At 36.2% G+C, this 8,235-nt stretch overlaps 1 non-coding gene across 1 annotated transcript; it reads left to right on the top strand.

Moving 5' to 3' along the window:
- The first annotated feature begins 4,256 nt into the window (after positions 1-4,256).
- LOC138421419 (U6 spliceosomal RNA) lies at positions 4,257-4,363 on the top strand. The gene has a single exon (XR_011249498.1). It is a non-coding gene; the product is annotated as a U6 spliceosomal RNA (small nuclear RNA).
- Positions 4,364-8,235: the final 3,872 nt, after the last annotated feature.

Below are 8,235 nucleotides of genomic sequence, written 5' to 3'. Positions count from 1 at the left end.
GAAGTGATGGGACCAGATGCCATGATCTTCGTTTTCTGAATGTTGAGCTTTAAGCCAACTTTTTCACTGTCCTCTTTCACTTTCATCAAGCAGCTTTTTAGTTTCTCTTCATTTTCTGCCATAAAGGTGGTGTCATATGCATATCTGATGTTATTGCTATTTCTCCTGGCAATCTTAATTCCAGCTTGTGCTTCTTCCAGCCCAGCGTTTCTTATGATGCACTCCGAGCCACTGGTGAAACCCTAATGCATTAGAAATTTCATTTCTTCATCCATTCAATTAAAAGAATATGTGTGGACTATAAATATAGATATTGTGATTACCAAGTAGAATAAGGCATAGCTCCCTACCATCAGAATCAGAAAATTCGAGGCACACATAGTAAGTACCGTTATAAGAGTATATGTTTACACAAGCTAAGTGTAACAGTGTAGGAATATATCAATGAAACTGAAACTGGAAAATGTTTCCCAAAGGAAGCAAATACTTTAGGTGAATTTTAAAGGAAAATTGAAACAAGAAGAGAAGATGAGAAGTGAACTCCTTAAAAAGGTATACCATGTATAAAGTCACAATTCTATAACACTTGAGGTCACTTTAACTAATTTATAAATTCACTGTGAGTAGCTCAAATAAATAGAACATTACCATCCTGAATTTTCTCAAACCACATTGAGACTCTTTAGGGTCTTTAGTTAGATATTCCTTCTTTTCCTGACCAATACATGCTAAACAAATTAACGTTGTATCTCTAGCACCTATCTGCCCACTTATTTCCCACTTTGTGTAGGCAGCCTCTCCAGTTTAGGATATCTACTATTGGATATCAACCTAGTATAAAAAATAAAATTTAAAATTTCCACAATATAAGAAATTAAATGGTGCTACCTTCCTTGTGGAGAAGGCAATGGCAACCCACTCCATTACTCTTGCCTGGAAAATCCCATGGATGGAGGAGCCTGGTAGGCTGCAGTCCATGGGGTCGCTAAGAGTTGGATACGACTGAGCGTCTTCCCTTTCACTTTTCACTTTCATGCATTGGAGAAGGAAATGGCAACCCACTCCAGTGTTCTTGCCTGGAGAATCCCAGGGACGGGGGAGCCTGGTGGGCTGCCGTCTATGGGGTTGCACAGAGTCAGACACGACTGAAGTAACTTAGCAGCAGCAGCAGTAGCAACCTTCCTAGTAATTGCTGAGGGAAAACAGAAAAATCTCAGAGTGTTCTTCACTGATTTATTACTCTCAGATTGTTTATTGACGATTTTAATCCTGTTGTCTCACTTCCAAAATATGTCACAAATTTGATCTTTCCCTACGAGACTTACTCCCCCACAGGTTTTCTTCCTGGATCACTGAAACAGCCTCCTGCCCACGTCTTTCCACTTTTATTCTGACCTCAAGAAAACTGTTTTCTTGAAGAAGCTCATATAATTCTCTTTAGATCTTGTTCTGATTAAATCAGCCACTTCTTAAAACTCCTAAACGGGACTGCAAACATGCCCTCACAATTCAATATGTCACGTGAAAATCTATGGTAACAAGATATATAGTCCCCATTTCAGTTGAAGAAACTAAGGCTCAGAACATATAATTTTCCAAAGGTTGCACTTTTTAAAGTAATAAAGCTAGAATTAAATCTGTTTAATTTATTTCAGAGTAATTTAGTTTCTTACATAATAAAGCCACAAAATGGGGAAGCCCACTTCCCCCTGGTTCTTTAGTTTTGCCTTCTGGATCCTTATTCACAATCTGAAGGAAGAATTTTTAACTCATTCATAGGACCTGAAATACCTTCTTTTATCAAGTTAAATGCTAGATGGTAAAATACTACATTATTATTTGAGGTTGATTTTTATTTCATTCCACTGTCTGTCCATTTTATTCATGGAATTCTCTGATTATTCAGAAGATTGTTTTTATTTGCAGTGTAAAATTTTAAATGAAATTCCATGCTGCATGAACACACATATACACATGCACAAACTATGTACACAATATGCCAGGTTGGGATAATTTATCAAAGACAAATAAATGCTCTTTTGACACAGGAAGAACAACTAACCGTTTTCAGGAAAAATGTCTCTAGTTACTTCTGTTCCTACTAATCTCAAGATAGAAAAATGTCATCCAATTATTCAGCCATTTTCATTATATCATCCAGAATAGCTGACTTGAGACATGAAAAATATTCTTGTCCTTTTTTATGCAATGCCTAAAGGCCTAAATGCCTAAAGGCCTAGCCAAGGACATCCTAAAATTTTTGTATCAGTTCTTACAAGGATAAGATCTTTTTCCTGACATGGGCAAATATCAGGACATTTTATCTTTTTTAACCACATTTACGCTTGAGTCTTTCTTTTTTTTTTTCTTTCTCATATTGAGTCTTAGATTTGGAATGTATCCAAGACTGACTTATGCTTAATTAAATTCACTGGGATTTTCCACAAAGTTTTAAAAGTACATGCACTTGTAAAGATACTGGTGGGTCAAATCATGTAGATAGGATCAAAAAGCATAATATTAAGGAAAAAATAGTTTTAGAATCATTTGGAAGTTATTGCAAATTAGAATAAAATATTAGCCCAATTATTCTGCTCCAGTTAGACTTTTTACATTTATTTATTTATTTTATTTTACTTTACAATATTGTATTAGAAACATAGTTTCTAACCACCTACAGCAAGCTTTTCTTTCCTTTTATTTAATATTAAATGTATTCTGCCTTGGGATTTGGATAGATATATAAACAATTTTATTAATTTAGATGTAATGATTATTTATCTATTTTTAAAATTTAATGTATCTGTTTAATATCAGGAACTATACTATCAGTGAGGACACAATAATTAATAAAACAGGGGGAAAATCATATAAAAGTTCCTTCCTACAGAGATCACCTATTTTTATAATAAAGTTAAACAATTTTAATAAAGTAAGTGAGGTCATTCAGTTTCAGTTCAGTCTCTCAGTCGTGTCTGACTCTTTGTGACCCCCTGGACTGCAGCACGCCAGAATTTCCTGTCCATCACCAACTCCCGGAGCCTACTCAAACACATGTCCATTGCCTCAGTGATGTTATCCAACCATTTCATCCTCTGCCTTCCCCTTCTTCTCCTGCATTCAACATTTCCCAGCATCAGGGCCTTCTCCAAAGTGCCAGTTCTTTGCATCAGGTGGCCAAAGTGTTGGAGTATTGGTTTCAGCATCAGTTCTTCCAATGAATGTTCAGAATTGATTTTCTGAACATTCTGAGGACAGGTTGGATCTCCTTGCAGTCCAAAAGACTCTCAAGAGTCTTCTCCAACACCATGGTTCAAAATTATCTATTCTTCAGCATTCAGCTTTCTTTATATCCAATTCTCACATCCGTACATGACTAATGGAAAAACCATAGCTTTGACAAGATTGACCTTTTTGATAAAGTGAGATCATAGTCACTCCTTATAAGACAGTGCATTACAAATAGTAAAGTGACAGAAACTTGAAAGGAGATTGAGTCAAACCCACTTATTGATCTTAGAGAAAGCCTCCCAGAGAGGAAGGAAGCAATTGGGACTCACTTTGGGGAGATAGATGCTGATAGTGGCTATTTTGGGGAGGTATCCTACAAGAGGACACTGGTGCTGGCAAGCTTTGTTTTGAAATTCTCCCTCTAGTTTTTTAGTCGTAGGACCCAGTTCCATCCACTAGCTGGCCAATCTATAAAATTTAACCAAATAGATGTCTTACTCCGTGTTATACATGGTATCAGGAGGTGAAGTGTATGCTATGCCCTTTGGGTGAATAGCAGTGTGTCAGAAGGAAGAACAGTGGATGGGAAAGAAGAAAGATTTAGAGTGAGAAAAACCTGAGTTAGCATCTTATTTCTCCCATTTAACAGGTATGGGACTTTGGGCATACTATTTCACCTCACAAAAACTTAGTGTCTCATGGAAAATTGTTCATTTACTGTTAGAGTATTCTTGTGAAGATTAAGTTAGATACTACATGCATCCCCATCATGTTAGCCTTTTGTTGAGGTCTACTCAAAATATTTTAACTCACTGATACTTGCAGAGCTCATTCTTCAGCTTTAGGATTTCAGATGTCATCCTGGCTTGTAGCTATGTCAATTGAACTGTCTTGTGATAGTGTAATCTGCATAAAATAAAAATGGCACACACTTGAAAAAAATATAAGCAAAAAAAAAACCCCAAAAAATCTTTTAACATGCCCTTTAGATATATGGGTGATTGTATTTTTAAAAAATTACTACAGTGCTCACTTCGGAAGCACATATACTAAAATTGGAACGATACAGAGAAGATTAGCATGGCCGCTGTGCAAGGATGACATGCAAATTCTTGAAGCATTCCATATTTTTAAATGATGCAATAGGCCTGTTAGACCTAATTGATATCTATAGGACATTTCACCCCAAAACAATGAATTTCACCTTTTTCTCAAATGCGCACGGAATCTTCTCAAGCATAGATCACATCCTGGGCCATAAATCTAAACTTGATAAATTAAAAAAAAAAATCAAAATCATTCCAAGCATCTTTTCTGACCACAATGCATTAAGATTAGATCTCAATTACAGGAGAAAAACTATTAAAAACTCCAACATATGAAGGCTGAACAACACGCTTCTGAATAACCAACAAATCACAGAAGAAATCAAAAAAGAAATAAAAATCTGCATAGAAACTAATGAAAATGAAAACACAACAACTCAAAACCTGTGGGACACTGTAAAAGTAGTGCTAAGAGGAAAGTTCATAGCAATACAGGCATGCCTCAAGAAACAAGAAAAAAGTCAAATAAATGACCTAACTCTACACCTAAAACAACTAGAAAAGGAAGAAATGGAGAACCCCAGAGTTAGTAGAAGGAAAGAAATCTTAAAAATTAGGGCAGAAATAAATGCAAAAGAAACAAAAGAGACCATAGCAAAAATCAACAAAGCCAAAAGCTGGTTCTTTGAAAGGATAAATAAAATTGACAAACCATTAGCCACACTGATCAAGAAACAAAGAGAGAAAACTCAAATCAATAAAATTAGAAATGAAAATGGAGAGATCACAACAGACAACACAGAAATACAAAGGATCATAAGAGACTACTATCAGCAGTTGTATGCCAATAAAATGGACAACGTGGAAGAAATGGACAAATTCTTAGAAAAGTACAACTTTCCAAAACTGAACCAGGAAGAAATAGAAAATGTTAACAGACCCATCACAAGCACGGAAATTGAAACTGTAATCAGAAAATTTACAGCAAACAAAAGCCCAGGTCCAGATGTCTTCACAGCTGAATTCTACCCAAAATTTAGAGAAGAGCTGACACCTATCCTACTCAAACTCTTCCAGAAAATTGCAGAGGAAGGGAAACTTCCAAACTCATTCTATGAGGCCACCATCACCCTAATCCCAAAACCTGACAAAGATGCCACAAAAAATAAAACTACAAGCCAATATCACTGATGAACATAGATGCAAAAATCCTCAACAAAATTCTAGCAATTAGAATCCAACAACACATTAAAAAGATCATGCACCATGATCAAGCGTGCTTTATCCCAGGAATGCAAGGATTCTTAAATATCCGTAAATCTATCAATGTAATTCACCACATTAACAAATTGAAAAATAAAAGCCATATGATTAGCTCAATAGATGCAGAGAAGCCCTTTAACAAATTTCAACATCCATTTGTTGAAAACTCTCCAGAAAGTAGGAATAGAAGGAACAATCCTCAACACAATAAAAGCTATATATGACAAACCCACAGCAAACATTATCCTCAGTGATGAAAAACTGAAAGCATCTCCCCTAACGTCAGGAACAAGACAAGGGTGCCCACTTTCACTGCTACTATCAAACATAGTCCTGGAAATTTTGGCCACAGCTATCAGAGCAGGAAAAGAAATAAAAGGAATCCAAATTGGAAAAGAAGAAGTAAAACTCTCACTGTTTGCAGATGACATGATCCTCTACATAGAAAAACCCTAAAGACTCCACCAGAAAATTACTAGAGCTAATCAATGAATATAGTAAAGTTGCAGGATATAAAATCAATACACAGAAATGTCTTGCACTCCTATACACTAATAATGAGAAAGTAGAAAAAGAAATTAAGGAAACAATTCCATTCACCATTGCAATGAAAAGAATGAAATACTTAAGAATGTATCTACTGAAAGAAACTAAAGACATATATAGAATACTATAAAACACTGATGAAAGAAATCAAAGAGGACACTAATAGATGGAGAAATATACCATGTTCATGGATCGGGAGAATCAATATAGTGAAAATGAGTATACTAGCTAAAGCAATCTACAGATTCAGTGCAATCCCTATCAAGCTACCAGCGATATTTTTCACAGAACTAGAACAAAGAATTTCAAGATTTGCCTGGAAATACAAAAAACCTCGAATAGCCAAAGCAATCTTGAGAAAGAAGAATGGAACTGGAAGAAACAACTTGCCTGACTTGAGGCTCTACTACAAAGCCACAGTCATCAAGACAATATGGTACTGGCACAAAGACAGACATATAGATCAATGGAACAAAATAGAAAGCCCAGAGATAAATTCACACACATATGGACACCTTATCTTCGACAAAGGAGGCAAGAATATACAATGGAGTAAAGACAATCTCTTTAACAAGTGGTGCTGGGAAAACTGGTCAACCACCTGTAAAAGAGTGAAACTAGAACACTTTCGAACACCGTACAGAAAAATAAACTCAAAATGGATTAAAGATCTAAATGTAAGACCAGAAACTATAAAACTCCTAGAGAAGAAAATAGGCAAAACTCTCTCCGACATAAATCACAGTGGGTTCCTCTATGATCCACCCCCCAGAATTCTGGAAATAAAAGCAAAAATAAATAAATGGGACCTAATTAAAATTAAAAGCTTCTGCACAACAAAGGAAACTATAAGCAAGGTGAAAAGACAGCCTTCTGAATGGGAGAAAACAATAGCAAATGAAACAACTGACTAACAACCAACCTCAGAAATATACAAGCAACTTATGCAGCTCAATTCCAGAAAAATAAATGACCCAATCAGAAAATGGGCCAAAGAACTAAATAGACATTTCTCCAAAGAAGACCTACGGATGGCTAACAAACACATGAAAAGATGCTCAACATCACTCATTATCAGAGAAATGAAAATCAAAACCACAATGAGGTTCCTTTTCACACCAATCAGAATGGCTGCGATCCAAAAGTCTGCAAGCAATTAATGCTGGAGAGGGTGTGGAGAAATGGGAACTCTCTTACACTGTTGGTTGGAATGCAAACTAGTACAGCCACTATGGAGAACAGTATGGAGATTCCTTAAAAAATTGCAAGTAGAACTGACATATGACCCAGAAATCCCACTGCTGGGCATACACTCCAAGGAAACCAGAATTGAAAGAGACACATGTACCCCAATGTTCACTGCAGCACTGGTTATAATAACCAGAACATGGAAACAACCTAGATGTCCATCAGCAGATGAATGGATAAGAAAGCTGTGGTACATATACACAATGGAGTGTTACTCTACACAATGGTGTGTTACTCAGCCATTAAAAATAATACATTTGAACCCGTGCTAATTAGATGGATGAAACTGGAGCCGATTATACAGAGTGAAATAAGCCAGAAAGAAAAACACCAATACAGTATACTGACACATATATATGGAATTTAGAAAGATGGTAATGATGAACCTGTATGCGAGACAGCAAAAGAGACACAGATGTATAGAATGGACTTTTGGACTCTGAAGGAGAGTGAGAGGGTGGGATGATTTGGGAGAAAGGCACTGAAACATTTATACTATCATGTAGGAAACAAATCGCCAGTCTATGTTAGATACAGGATACAGGATGCTTGGGGCTGGTGCACGGGGATGATCCAGAGAGATGATATGGGGTGGGAGGTAGGATGGGGGTTCAGGATTGGAGACTCATGTACACCCGTGGTGGATTCATGTCAATGTATGGCAAAACCAATACAGTATTGTAAAGTAAAATAAAGTAAAAATAAAAATTAAAAATAATGAATAGAACATCACCATCTGCTGTTAACATAATGTGACTTTGTCACTTTCAAATGACATGATGTCATCTATTTCTCCACTGCCTCAAACCTGGGCAGGGTATCTGACTGCTTTGAACAACAGAAGATGGTAAAAATAGGAGTAAGCTAATTTGAGGATAAGTTCTTAACTGGTCTGACACTT

The sequence above is a fragment of the Ovis canadensis genome, chromosome 15 (genome assembly GCF_042477335.2).
Source record: "Ovis canadensis isolate MfBH-ARS-UI-01 breed Bighorn chromosome 15, ARS-UI_OviCan_v2, whole genome shotgun sequence".
Classification (NCBI taxonomy): Eukaryota; Metazoa; Chordata; class Mammalia; order Artiodactyla; family Bovidae; genus Ovis; species Ovis canadensis.
Note: the sequence above shows the minus strand (reverse complement) of the source record. Positions and strands in the feature narration are given on the sequence as shown.